Genomic DNA, 15,383 nt, shown 5'->3' on the forward strand with positions numbered 1-15,383 from the left:
ACTACCCTTGTTAAATGTGTATCTAATTCTAATAAATTCCCGCTCAAGCAGTCTAACAAAGAATCTAACAGATTGCGGATCAAACCTTAAGCTGCGACCTGAGTAGGAGTTGCTGCCGTACAAATTGTTTCAGTGGTACAGTTATCTACCAAATTTCACATCGGGTCCAGAATCGGGGAGATTTTGAGGATTTGTGATCAATTTACCTATGTTAAATGTGGTGGTCTTAGAAAGTGGGCTCGTGGTTGTCGAGGGCTGGGGAGTGTGTTGGGGGTCGGAAAATGGAGACTGCTAAAAAGTAGAGCTTTCTTTTTGAAGGGCAACAAAACTTTTAAAATTAGATTATGGTGATTGTTGCAGAATCCTGTGAATTGTATGGCATGTGAATTGTATCTTAATAAAACCGCTGAAAACAAAACAAAGAAACCTTTAGTGGTCTGCCAATTCAGATTTTGAACTAGCTGAGCTTCCTGGACCATTCATTCACTCCACTGCTAATCTGCACTGAAGAGATGAAAGGGGAAAAGCCAGGGTCTCTGATCTCTACAAGCCTTCTCTTTAGTAGAGAAGAAATAGGTGTAAGTAGAAAGCTACAATTCAGTGTGGCCAGTGTGATAACAGACGCACAAAAAGAGAGAGGGAATGATAAAGAAGTAGATAGGCTGGGAGGTGTTACTGGAGGGGAGAGAACTGGCTAAAGCAAGTTCAAGGCAAATACGGGAGCACTGTGCAGAGGCACAGAGATGGAAAGGAGTATGATACAAGAGTCTCCGAACAGTTCAATGTGGCTGGAGACTGGGAAGTTTGAGGGAATGAAGAGGTTGGAAAGATAGGCAGGACTCGGTAAAGATGCCTCTGGAGCAATTTGAAGAGATGAGAAAGGCACGCAGTTCTCCCCAACCCACTGCAAGGGCAATTCAGCTTCTGTTTGATTTCACATAAGACTTCATTTGACAAGCAAAGGGATGGGCTGTTATTTAGGAACAAATGTCAATAGCAGCAGCGGAATGGCGGGACAAAAGCCAAGCTGCAGTGAGTTAAACAATGAAATGGAAGACGAGGAAATGGAGGCAGTGACTGCAGACTTTCCATTCAAGAATTGGGATACTAAGGAAAAAGAAAGTATCTAGCTCTGCAAGGGTCCTTTAAATTATCATATATTACTGGAATTCAGAGGAAGAGCCAGACATAAAAGCCATCAGTGTATACATGTTGGGAGACTAAGATTACTTTGGAATTAATGTAGATTGAGAGAGGTCTGAGACCTGAGCCCCAGGGCACCCCAGTGTTTACAAGTCGAAGAAATGGACACACAAAACCTGCAAATCATTTAGTAAAATACAGAGAAGTATGACTACCTTAAAATGTTAACACTCCTGTATGGGAAAAGACAACACAGGTGCTAAAAGAGAAGCTAATTAAGACTGAGAAAAAAACCACTCTCATATAAGCAAATAAACGTCATATAAAAAAACACATAAATGAAATTTATAAGGAATCAGTAACAAAAAGACTCAAATGTAAAAAAGTACAAGTGATATAAAAATTAATTCATTGAATAGGAAACCCAAATAGGTAGTAATAAGTAAATATATATGTACATGTATACATACGTGTATATGTATGTATACATACATGTTTAATCTCACCAGTAATCTAGGAAGGCTTTACAGTAGTAAAAATTTTGCATTCCTTTGCTCAAGGAGAAAAATTTAATGGTTCAACAAGATCAAATTGTGGCAAGAATGTGGAACAAATGCAACTTACATACTGTTTGTGGATTCGTAAAACTATGATTTGGAGAGCAATTTGGCAATATCTAGTAAGAGTGAAGAAACAGGTACCTCCTAACTGTGCAGTTCCACTTCTGGGTACAAAGACAGCCATTGCAGCATCATTTGCGTTACCGGCAATCTGAACAACCCTAAATGTCTAATGCCTACCAACCCAAGAACAGATGGACAGTGTATAATTCATATCATAAAATACTATAAGGCCGCTGAAAAATTAACCACCTTTCTAGCCATAATTAAGTGATTCCAGGCCAGTCCTCCCACCATAAACAACTATAAAAATGGACAAAATTTATGAGGCAACTGTTGTCAGACAGAGAACAACAGAAAGCTCAAGACTGATCCCTGAGAGGACGCTCCTGAGTGAGCCTTGAAAATCACCTAGTTCCTCTACTTGGGGACAATTTCCCAAGTTCAGTGCAGACAGCTAGAGTAGGGCTGAGGAGGCAAAAATCAGACTTCAGGATTGCTCAAGTTGCTGGAAACCACTGGGCAGAGCAAGAGAAAGGAGGATGTCATGCAGACAGGGAGTTCCAGAAGTCTTTGTGGGAGTTCCCCAAAAATCTGTGGCTGAAGGCTGGAGTGATGGTTAATTTTATGTCTCAACTTGACTGGGGCTCAGTGTGCCCAGATATTTGGTTAAAGATTATTTTGGGGATGCCTGTGAGAGTATTTCTGGATGAGATTAACATTTGAATTGGTATACTAAGTAAAGAAGATTCCCCTTCCACAGGGGAATTGGTTGGTAAGCCTCAACCAATCTGTTGAAGGCCTGAATAGAACAAAAGGCCTGGGTAAGAATTCTTTCTGCCTGGCTTTGAGCTGGAACGTCTGTCTTCTCTCCCCTACTTTCAGACTTGAACTTGGAACTCACTATCAGTTCTTCTGCTTCTTAGGCCTTTGGCCTTGGACTGAAACTATGCCCTTGGCTCTCCTGGGTCCCCCCAGCTTGTTGACTATAGATCTTGGGACTTCTCAGCCAATTCCTAATAATACTGTGTGTGTGTGTGTGTGTATCCATCCTATTGGCTCTGTTTCTCTGGAGAACCCTGAATAATATAGTTGGGCTGTATATGCACAGAGAGACCACCTGAGGATTACCAGAAAGCAAAGCACTAAATGGGTTAAGATTATAACAGAAATACTAGACTTAGAGCAATCCTGGGGTAAGAGCATTGCCAGGGGAGTTCTGGCCCTACCAAAATGGAGAGATCTCATAAATGCATTTTTAACATCCTTGGCATCCAGCTGAAACAGCAGAAAGGCTACAACTTGAGGTAAGGACCACAGTCTAGAGTAAGACCTACTCTAGGTCTGCCTTAATAAATTCTAAAATCAAACCATGACAAGATCCACAAGCAATGAGTTTGGAGGTTGAGTCTCACCAAGTTAGTGGGGCCGTATCTGTAAAAACAAAACAAAAAACCAAGTGTAAACAAGTATAAGGTCATTAGCCAGTAATTACACTACCTGCCAAAACAAGAATCCATATATCTCATGGAGAGATAAGAAACTCCAGAGTATTGTTGACAGCATACAATATTCAATGAAAAGCCATTGAGACACACAAAGAAACAAAACAATGAGATCCATAGTCAAGAAAGAAAAAAAGCAGTATATAGAAATGAACCCAAGATGGTCTAAATGTTAGATTTAGCCAACCAAGATCTTAAAGTAACTATTATAAATACATCCAAAGAATTAAAGGAAAGTATGGTCTTAATGAGTAAACAGATAAGGAATCTGCAGAGAAATGGAAATTATAAGGAAGAAACTAACAGAAATACTAAAACTAAGCAATAATTGAAATTTTTTACCAGGTAAGCTTAACATCAGATTGGAGACAGCAAAATGAAGTCAGTGGACTTAAAGACAGATCAGTAGAACTGATCTCATAATGAAGAGACCTTCCAGGACCTATGAAACAATATCAAATAGTCTACATATGTTGTGTAACTGGACTGTAACAAGGAAAGTGAGACTGGGGCAGGAGGAAATATTTAAAAGATAATGTCTGAATTTCCCAAATGTGATGAAAATTGTAACATAAAGATCCATGAAGTTGAACAAACTACAAAGCAACTAAGAGAATAACACAGCTTCCCATCAGAAACAAGGTAGGCTAGAAGATGACTAAGTTTCTTTTAAATGCTAGGGGTGTATTAGGAAGGTGCTGCCGCAGTGATGGGAAATAATCAGCCTTATACTGAGTACTGCTCTGGACCTACCTTATAAATCATTAAAGCAAAACCTAAAAGGATCAAACTGTTTTCAAGGATCTTAACTGCATCCCAAAACGAAGTTTAAGAAATGTACAGGGATAAACATGATAAAATTCACAGTGTCTAGCATCCAAAGATTAAGAAATGTACAAAGAAATGTACAAAGTTTAAGAAATGTACAGGGATAAACATGATAAAATTCACAGTGTCTAGCATCCAAACAAAGATTATCAGGAATATAAACAAGCAGGAAAACACGACTCACCAAGAGAAGAGTCATCAATCAGAACTGACCCAGAACTGACACACATGTTAAAATTATCAGAGGACAATGAAAGTTGTTTTAACTGTATTCCATATGTTCAAAAAGATAACTACAGATATGGAAAAATATAAGAAATAATGGCCTCAAACTTCCCAGACATAATGAAAAATATACACCCACACATCTGAAGCTCAACCTCAAGTACAAGAAACAAAGAGAACTATAACAATTCACATGGTAATGTCACATCATAACCAAATTGTTCAAAACCAGTGCCACAGGTAAGACCCTAAAGACAGCTAGAGATAGAACACATGTTACTTACAGAGGAACAAAGACAAAGATAATAACCAAATTTCTTGTTGGAAACAATGCAAGAGAGAAGACAGGAGAGTAACAACATCAAAGTACTAAGAGAAAAAACTAAATCTAGAGTGATATATATACCTGGTGAAAATATCTTTAAAAAAAATTTTTTTTTTCAACGTTTATTTATTTTTGGGACAGAGAGAGACAGAGCATGAACGGGGGAGGGGCAGAGAGAGAGGGAGACACAGAATCAGAAACAGGCTCTAGGCTCTGAGCCATCAGCCCAGAGCCTGACGCGGGGCTCGAACTCACGGACTGCGAGATCGTGACCTGGCTGAAGTTGGATGCTTAACCGACTGCGCCACCCAGGCGCCCCAGAAAATATCTTTTTTTAAAAGAGGTCTTCAGACATACAAAACTAACAGTATAATTTAGTGTCAGTGTCAAACTAACAGTATAAGAAATGTTATAAACAGTAAAACAATATAAACAAGGAAAAACAGTATAAGAGATGTGCTTCAGGGAGAAGGAAAATAATTCCAGATGGAAACCTGGATCTACACAAAGGAATGAAGAGCACTGGAAATGGTAACTACATAGGTAGATATTTATGACTCCCCCCGCCTTATTTAAATCTCTTTAAGACATAATTGAGTGACATAAGCAAAATGGCAGAGTAGACAGCTTCAAGCTCCCATCCTCCAACAGAAACATCAAAAGCAAACAAATGAAAACAAAACAGAACACAAAACTAGCAGTAACTGTTAGAACCAACTTTATCAGCACTCTGGAAAACAATCAAAGGTTTACATCAATGAAACAAATGCTGAATCAAAAAAACTGCAATTTTAAAGTGGTGGAAAGCTTTGTAATGTTTTTACTTGCTTCTCCCACCTACTCCCCATCTTGGCAGTAATCTTCAAGACAGAAACCTGCATTCGTAGTGTGGGAACCTGGTTCCTGGTTCCACAAAGCACAGCAGACCTTATGTGCAAATTACTATGTATATCTGCTCTATATGGGGGCTACCTGAGGGAATGATGCAGGAACTCATCTCTATTTTGCCAAACTTGGAACTCATTCAGGCTGGAAAAACAGCGGGCACTGCTTGAAAACATTGCAAAGGAAACAAGCAACCACAGATGCATGGGGCAAAAGGTTACAGTTGAGACACACAATGAACAACTGTTATGGACTGAATTTTGTTCCCCCCAAATTTATATGCTGTACCCCAATCCTCAATGTGACTCTATTTGGAGACAGGTTCCTTAAAGAGGTAATTAAATTTCATTGAGGTCATATGGGTGGAGCCCTAATCCAGCATGACCAGTGTCCTTATAAGAAGAGGTAGAGACCCCAGGGATGTCTGTGTACAAAGACCATGTAAGAACAGAGCCAGAAGACAGACAGACAACTGCAACCAAGAGGATTCAGGAGAAGCCAGCCCTACCAACACATTGATCTTGGACTTTCAATATCCAAGAACTGTGTAAAAATTAATTTCTATTGTTTAAGCCATCCAGTCTGTGGTATTTTGTTATGGCAATCCCCTAACAGACTAATACAGACTGACTAAAGATGGGAGGGAAATTGTGGGAGTTTCTATGGGAAATCAGGGCATTCATAATCACCCATTATAACAGAGGATTTAGAAGGCCACATGCATGCCCAAGGCAAGATGCATGCTCAGAATGTATCTGACAAGACCGAAGTTTTCACTTTGGCCTGATCCTAGATCAGTGTAGGCCTGGACAAGTGTTGAAGAAAAGCTGCAGCATGGAGGCAATCCACAAAAACTAGAAGTGGGTTTTTTTTTCCCGTCCATATTTAGCTTCTGGTATTCAAGGAAATCTCTGTCAAAACATTAGCTGGATACAAGTCAACATGACAGACTTCAGCAATCACACATGACAATGATACAGTTTGCAAAAATAGTTTGGAAAAGACACTAAATAAGAGGACTATTACAACCTTCAGTGATTTAATTTTTATAAACCCCAGCAAACAGCAAGGCAGGGGGAGATCAGATTTCCAGAGTTACTATATCATTTTATACAAATGTCCAGGTTTCGATGACAATCACAAGTCATGCAAAGGAACAGGACAGTATGGTCCACTCAAGGTAACAAAAATAAACTGGCACAAATTGGCCCTGAGAATTTCCAGACCTTGGACTTAACAAAGACTTTAAAAGAACAGTGTTAAATCTGCTCAAGAACTACAGGAAACTATGGGCAAAGAGCTAAAGGAAATCAGGGAAATGCTGTTTAAGCAAAATGAGAATACTAATAAAGAGATAACTTACAAAACGGAACCAAAAAGAAATTCTGGAGCTAAAAGTATATTAACTGAAATAAAACATTCATTAGATGGTTTCAAGAGCAGATGTGAGCAGGCAGAAGAATCACCGAACTTGACTGAAATTATCCAGTTCGAGAAGCAGAAAGAAAAAAGATTGAGAAAAAAATAAACAGAGACTAAGAGACCTGTGGGACAAAAACAAGAAGATGAACACATGCATTATGGGAGTCTCAAAGAAGAGAGAGAGAAAGGCAGAAAGAATATTTGAAGAAGTAATAGTGAAAACCTTCCAAATTTGGTGAAAGATACTAGTCAGCAGATCCAAGAAGTCAACAAACTCCAAATAAAGCGAGCTCAAAAAGATGCACGCCAATATACATTATAATCAAACTGTATAAAGACAAAGAGTCTTCAAGTGGTCGTGATCGGGTTGGCAGACAAGAAAGAGGGCTTCCCCCTTCTATGGAAAGGGGGTACCCTCCTCCACATGATTCCTACAGCAGTTCAAGCCGTGGAGCACTAAGAGGTGGTGGCCGTGGAGGAAGCCGACCCGATACAGGGGGAGGCAGAAGCAGGTATTACAAGCAAACAAAACTTTGGACCAAAATCCCCGTTCAAAGAAACAAACAAAACAGTGGAACCTTTTCTGTCATAACTACCCAAGGACTACTAAAAGGAAAAATTGTGTTACCTTTTTAAAATTTCCTGTTAAGTTCCCCTTCCATAATTTTTATGTTCTTGTGAGGGAAAAAAGTAAAATCTGTTAACCTTATTTGACTTTATGACATTGCTTTCAGTAAGCAAATGTTAAATGTGTTTAAGACTTGACTTGTGCACTAGTGTTGTAATTTTCCAAGTAAAAGTGTCCCTAAAGGTCACTTCCTATATCTTGATTTTTCCCAGTAAATGAGGCAAGCAATTCTAGGACCTTCCACAAACATCTAGCCATCTAAAATGGAGAGGTGGAATTCTTCTGCCTATACAAACAAGCTAGCTATTAGAGGGTGGTCGGGATATGCTACTCTTAGGATTTCAGAGTGTCTTCAAACTGAAATCTCCATGTTCTCAGTATGTAAAACCTGAGATCAGATGCTTTTATGTAAGGAAAGTGCTATTCACCCAGTAAATCCAAAAAAGCAAATGGATAATGCTGGCCATATTTTGCCTTTCTGACATTTCCCTGGGAATCTACAAGAACCTCCCCTTTCCCCTCCCCCAATAAGACCATTTAAGTGTGTGTTAAGCAACTACAGAATACTAAGTAAAAAGTTTGGCCAAAACCAACCATGAAGCTGCAAAAAAAAAAAAAAAAAAAAAAAAAAAAAAAAAAAAAAAAAAAAAAGACAGAGTCTTGAAAGCAGCAAGACAGAAGTGACTTGTCAAGTACAAGAGATCTCAGTAAGATTACCAGCTGACTTACCACCTGAAACCAGAAGGCAGAGAGATGATACATTGAAAGATATCTGCACTCCCATGTTTACTACAGCATTATTTACAACAACCAAGATGTAGAAACAACCTAAGTGCCCATCAGTGGAAAGATGGATAAAAGAGATGTGGTATATGCATGCAATGGGATACTATTTACCATCAGAAAAGGAAATCCTGCCACTTGAGACAACATGGATGCACCCTTAGGACATTATGCTAAGTGAGATAAGTCAGAGAAAGACAAATACTATATGATATTACTTATATGTGGAATCCAAAAAATCCAAACTCCTAGAAACAGAGTAGAATGGTGATTACTAGACGCTGGAGGGTGGAGGAATCAAGGAGATGTTATTTTAAGTGCACAAACTTGCAACCAAGAGAAAAATGACTTCTGGAGATCTAACACACAACACGGTGGTTATAGTCGACAATACTGTATTATAAACTTCAAAGACTAGTACTTAATTGTTCTCAACCCAAAAGTGTTAATTATGTGACATGACAGAAGTCTTAGCTAAAGCTATGGTGGTAATCTTATTGCAATATACAAATACATCAAATCAACACACTGTACACCTTAAACTTACACAGTGTTCTATGTTTACACCTCAATTTTTTTTTAAGTGGTAACAAATGCACTTGTCAACCAAGAATTTTATATCCAGGAAAAATTTCCTTCAAAAATTAAAAAGAAATTAACTTACTCATGGTTACAAAAACTGTGGAAATTTGATAACACTAAAACCCCCATTTAACAAAAAATGCTAAAGTAAGTCCTTTTGATGGAAATGAAAGGATATGAGTAACTTAAAACTGTATGAAAAAACAAAGATCTCTAAATGGGCATATACAAAAACCTTATTGTATTTTGGTTTGTAGTTCCATGTTTTATTTCTTACATGAAAGACAAATGCATAAAAAGTAATTGTAAATCTATGTTATTGGCCATACCATATATAGTGATGTAATTTGTAACAACAATAATGGGTGGCAGAGCTGTATAGAAGCAGAATTTTTGTGTGCTTAAGTTGTTATCAATTCAAACTAGGCTGTTATACATTTAAGATGATGAATGTAATTCCATGGTGACCACAAAGAAAATATTTTTAAAATACCTGCAAAAAGAAATGAGAGGGACTCAAAGTGGTTCACTATAAAAAAAAGTAACTAAATACAAAAGGCAGTAATGGGAAAAAATGAAGAACAAAAAAAAAGTATAACACATACAGGAAACAAATAGGAAAAAGGAAAAGAAAGCTTTCCTTATGAGTCACTGCTTTAAATATAAATAAAAAATCTCAGTCAAAAGGCAGTTTGGCAGAATGGAGAAAAAACATGATCCAACTAGGTGCTGTCTTCAAAAGACTCACATTAGATGCAAAGATACAAATAGGTTGAGAATCAAAGACTGGAAAGGAAAGATATTTCATGCTAACAGTAACCAAGAGAGACCTGGGAGTTGCAACCACACTAATACCACACAAAAAAGACTAAGTAAGAAACTATTGTAAGACAAAGAGACCTTATCTACTGATAAAAGGACCAATTTTATCAAGAAGATACAACAATTATAAACATACATGCAACAAAAACATAGTGCCCTGAATTATATGATGCAAAAAATTGAAGGAATTAATAGACCGTTCTACAGTAACAGTCAATGTACTATTTTCAATGGATAGACTATCTACACAGAAGCTCAACAGGGAAATAGAGCACCTGAACAATACTATAAAACAACTACAGTGTACCCAACAACAGCAGAATACATATCCTTCTTAAATACACATGGAATATTTTCCAGGATATGGCATAAGTTAGACTACAAACTAAGTCTCCATAAATTTTAAAAGATTTTAATAATACAATGTATCTTCTCTGACCACAAAGGAACACAGGTAGAAATCAATAACAGAAGGAAAATTGAACAAATGCACAAGTTGGTGGAAATTAAACTCTTAAACAATTAACACTCTTGAACAGTGGGTCAAAGAAGAAATCACAAGGGAAATTTAAAAAGACAAATTCAAATGAAAAGATAACATAATTAAATCTGTGGGATGCTGTGAGGGCAGTGTTCATAAGGAAATGTATAGTTGTAAATGCCTACATTTTAAAATCAGGAAAGATTTGAAATCAGTAACCTAACTTTATACTATGGGGAACTAGAAAAAAAAAGCAAACTATGCGCAAAGCTATCAGAAGGAAATAATGATGATTAGAATGGAGATTAATGTACAGAATAGAACACAACAGACAATCAATAAAAACCAAAAAGTTGGTTCTTTGGAAATATCAACAAAATGTGCAAACCTATAGACAGGCTGACAAAAAAAGAAGACACAAATAACTAAAATCGGAAATGAAAGTGGGAACACTACCAACCTTATGGAAATGAAAAAGGATTATAAGAGAATACTATGAATAACTGTACACCAACAAATGAGATAGTCTAAATGAAATGGACAAATTCCTAGTAATATGCAAATTATCTAAACTGACTAAAGATGCAGCAGAAATCTCAATAGACCTAAAATAAGTAAAAAGACTGAATCAATAACCAAAAACCTCCCAACAAATAAAGACAAGAACCAGATGGCTTCACTGGTGAATTCTACCAGATACTTAAAGAACTACCAATGGGGTGCCTAGGTGGCTCAGACGGTTAGGCGTCCTACTCTTGATTTTATCTCAGGTCATGATCTCATGGTTCATGAGCTTGAGCCCTTCATTGGGCTCCACGCTGACAGTGTGGAGACTGCTTCGGATTTTCTCTCTACCTCTCTCTGTGCCCTTCTCCTGCGTGCATTCTCTCTCTCAAAATACAATAAACTTTAAAAAAAAAATTACCACCAACTATTCTCAAATTCTTCCAAAAAACAGAAGACGAGGAACACTTTGCGAGTCATTCTAGAGGGCAGATACCAAAACCAGATAAAGACATCACAGGAAAACTATAGACCAATATCTTTTATGAAGATAGATGCTACCATATGTGTTAACTAACTAGAATTTAAATAAAAACTTGGAAAAAAAAAGAGATGCAAAACTCCTGAACAAAATACCAGCAAACCAAATCTGGCATATAAAAAGTATTATACATCATGACCAAGTAGGATTTATCCTAAGGATGTATGGCTGGTTCAATATATGAAAATCAGTGTAATACACCACATTCATAGAATAAAGGAAAAACACATACTCATCTCCTTTTAATGTAGAAAAGGCATTCGACAAAATCCAACATCTTGTCATGATAAAGCAGAAATAGAAAATTCTTCAAGGTGACAAAAGGTATTTATGAAAACTTTACATTTAATAGCATACTCAGTGGTGAAAGACAGAAAGCATCCATAAAATAAAGAACAAGGATGCAGCCTGTAGCCACTGCTATTCAACAATGAACTGGAAGTTCTAACCAGAGATACTAGACTAGAAAAAGAAATAAGACACCCAAATTCCAAAGGAAGAAATAACACCATCTCTATTTGTAGATGACACAATCCTATACAGAAAATCCCAAAGAATTCACAAAAGAGTCACTAGAGCTAATAAAATCAACAAAAAATCAATTGTGTTAAATTTTGTTTGTATACATCAGCAATAAATAATCAAAAAAAAAACACCTGGGGAAATAATTCCATTTACAGTAAAATCTAAGATACTAAAATACCTAGGAATAAATTTTACCAAAGATTTGCATACTGAAAACTAAAAAATATTGCTGAAAGAAATTAAAGAAGACCTAAACTAATAGAAAGACACCCCTATTGATTGGAACACTTATTGTTAAGATGGCAATCCTACCCAAAGCAATCTACAGATTCAATGCAATCCCTATCCGAATTTCAGTAGCTTTTTTTTTTTTTTTTTTGCAGAAATAGAGTCAATCCTCAAATTCCTAAGGAACTGCAAGGGTTCCAAATATGCAAAACAATACTGAAAAGAAATCAATTCTAAATATGAAAGCTAAAACCATAAAATTTCTAAAAGAAAACAAAGGGGTAAATTCTTCATGACACTGGCTTTCATACCAAAAGCATTACAACAAAAGAAGAACTAAACTGGGCTTCAACAAGATAAACAAACAAACAAAAAACCCTGGGCATCAAAGAGGATTATCAAGAATGTGCAAAGCCGGTCCACAGAATGGGAGAAAATATTTGCAGATCAGGTACTTGATCAGAGTTTAACATCCAGAATATACAGCAAATCTCTGGAAGTCAACAACAACAAAAGGAATAGTGCAATTAAAAAATAAGCAAAGGACTCATACAGATATTTCTCCAAAGATACACAAATGGCCAACAAGGACATGAAATCAGTACCATTAGTCATAAAGGAAATGTAAATGAAAACACAATGAGATACCATTTCACACCTACTAAGATGACTATAATAATAATAATAATAATAATAATAATAATAATAAAAGGAAAGTAAGTGTTGGTGAGGATATAGAGAAATTAGAACCCTCAAATACTGCTGTGGAAGACAGTTTGGCAGTTCCTCAAAAACATACAAAACAGAACTGCCATATATCCCAGTATCTCACTTCTGGGTGTATGTCCAAAGGAAATGAAATCATGACCTTGAAGAGAGCTGTTTCTCCATGTTCATTCCCTGCAGCATTCTTTAGAATAACCAAGCCATGGAAATAACCCAAGTGTCCATCTACAGGTGACTGCATAAAGACAATGAGGTATGGACAGGGAAGGAAATATTATTCAGCCATGAAAAGAAAGAAATCCTGCTTTTAGTGACAACATAGCTAGATCTTGAGGGAATTATGCTAAGTGAAATAAGTCAGAGACAGTTATATGTGGAATCTAAAAAAATCAAACTCATAGAGAGACACCTGGGTGGCTCAGTTGGTTGAGCGCCTGACTCTTGATTTTCAGCTCAGGTCAAGAGCTCATACTTCATGGGCTTGAGCCCCGCACTGGGCTCTGTGATGACAATACAGAGCTTGCTTGAGATTCTTTCCCTGCCTCTCCCCTGCCTGCACTCTCTCTCTCAAAATAAATAAATAAACATAGAAAAATAAATATTAAAAAATCAAACTCCCAGAGAATAGAATGGTCATTGCCAGGGCCCGGAAGGTGAGGAAAATGGGGAGATGTTGGTCAGAGCTTTCAGCCATAAGATGAACAAGTTCTGGTGATCTAGTGTATATTATGATGACTATAATTAACAATACTGTATTGTATACTTGAAATTTGTTAAGACATATTATCACCACACATACACACAAATGGTAATTCTGTGAGGGAATGGAGGTATTAACTAACTTTATCGTAATCATTTTACAATATATACATGTTTCAAATCATCAATTTGTACACCTTGAACTTTGTCAATATGTCAATGATATCAATAAATCTGGGAAAAACAATAACAATGTATTGAGGGGCTTGTATCATGAGTAATAGTAAAATACATAATAACAATAGCACAAGGGGCCATAAAGGTAGGGATGAAAGTATAATATTAAAAAGTTTTTAAGATGGGGAGACAGGGGAAAAAAGGTTTTTAAGCCATATATATGATGTGCCCACCTATTACTTGTAGGCTCTGATGAGTTAAAGATGAATACTAAAACCTTTAAAGTATCACTAAAGTAGCAAAACAAAGAATTAAGCTAACAAGTCAACAAAGGAGACAATGGAATAACAAAAAGTACTGGATTAATCCAAAAGAATGCAGAACTGAGAGGGAAACAGGAACAAAGAGCAAATCCCAGACAGCAAGAGGATAAAAGCAAACCTAAAATGTCAATAATTACATTAAAGTTAATGGTAGAAGCACTCCAATTAAAAGGCAGAGGATCCAGTCAGTAAAAAGCAATGGACAAAATTCAACACCCATTTATGATGAAGTAAAAATATTTCCCAGTGAGCTAGGGAAAAAAAGGAACTTCCTCAACCTAATAAAGGACATGTTAGAAAGCCTACAGCTAATGAGCTGTACACTTAATTAAGCCTACACTTAACGAGGAAAGACTGGGACAAGTTAAGGATGTCCACTCTCATCAGTTCTATTCAACATTACCAGGGCAATCAAGGCAAGAAAAAGAACGGAATGACATGCAAATTGGACAGGAAGAAGCAAAGGTGTTCCTTATTTGCAGAGAAAATGATTTGTGTTCAAAGAAAATCCTACCCAATCTACAAAAGACCTGCTAGAGCTGATGAGTGAACTGAGCAAAAGTACATGAAAACAGTGTCAATATATAAAAATCAATTTTAGCAATAATTAAAATTTTATACTTAAAAATACAATACCAATTATAATAGCATAGAAACTTGAAAAACAGCAATAAATGTAACAAAATATGTACAAGACCTCTATACTAAAACATCACACAAATCTGCAAAGTGTTTTTGAGAGAAATTTAAGAAGATCTAAATAAATGGAGAGATATATGTTCATGTGTTAGAAGATTCAATATTGCTAAGATAGCCACTATCTTCATGTTGAACTATCGATTTGGTGCAATACCAATGAAAATCCCAGTAGGTTTTTTTTCTTGTAAAAATGGACTGATTATTTATTTTTGAGAAAGCGAGAGGCAGAGTGCAAGCGGGGGAGGTGCAGAGAGAGAGGGAGACACAGAATCCGAAGCAGGCTCCAGGCTCTGAGCTGTCAGCACAGAGCCCAAGGCAGGGCTCAAACTCACGAACCATGAGATCATGACCTCAGCCAAAGACGCTTAACTGAGCCACCCAGGCGCCCCATGGACTAACTGATTTAAAATATATATGGAGGGGCCCCTTGGTGGCTTGGTCAGTTAAGCGTCCGACTTCGGCTCAGATCATGATCTCATGGTTCATTGGGTTCGGGCTCCATGTCGGGCTCTGTGCTGACAGCTCAGAGCCTGGAGCCTGCTTTGGATTCAGTGTCACCCTCTCTCTGCCCCTTCCCCTCTCACACTCTGTCTCTCTCTGTCTCTCGAAAAATGAATGAATAAAAATTTAAAAAATAAATAAAATAAAATATATATGGATATGCAAAAGAACCCAGGATAGCCAAATCAATTTTGACAAAAGAAATAACAAT

The sequence above is a fragment of the Lynx canadensis genome, chromosome E3 (assembly GCF_007474595.2).
Source record: "Lynx canadensis isolate LIC74 chromosome E3, mLynCan4.pri.v2, whole genome shotgun sequence".
Lineage (NCBI taxonomy): Eukaryota > Metazoa > Chordata > Mammalia > Carnivora > Felidae > Lynx > Lynx canadensis.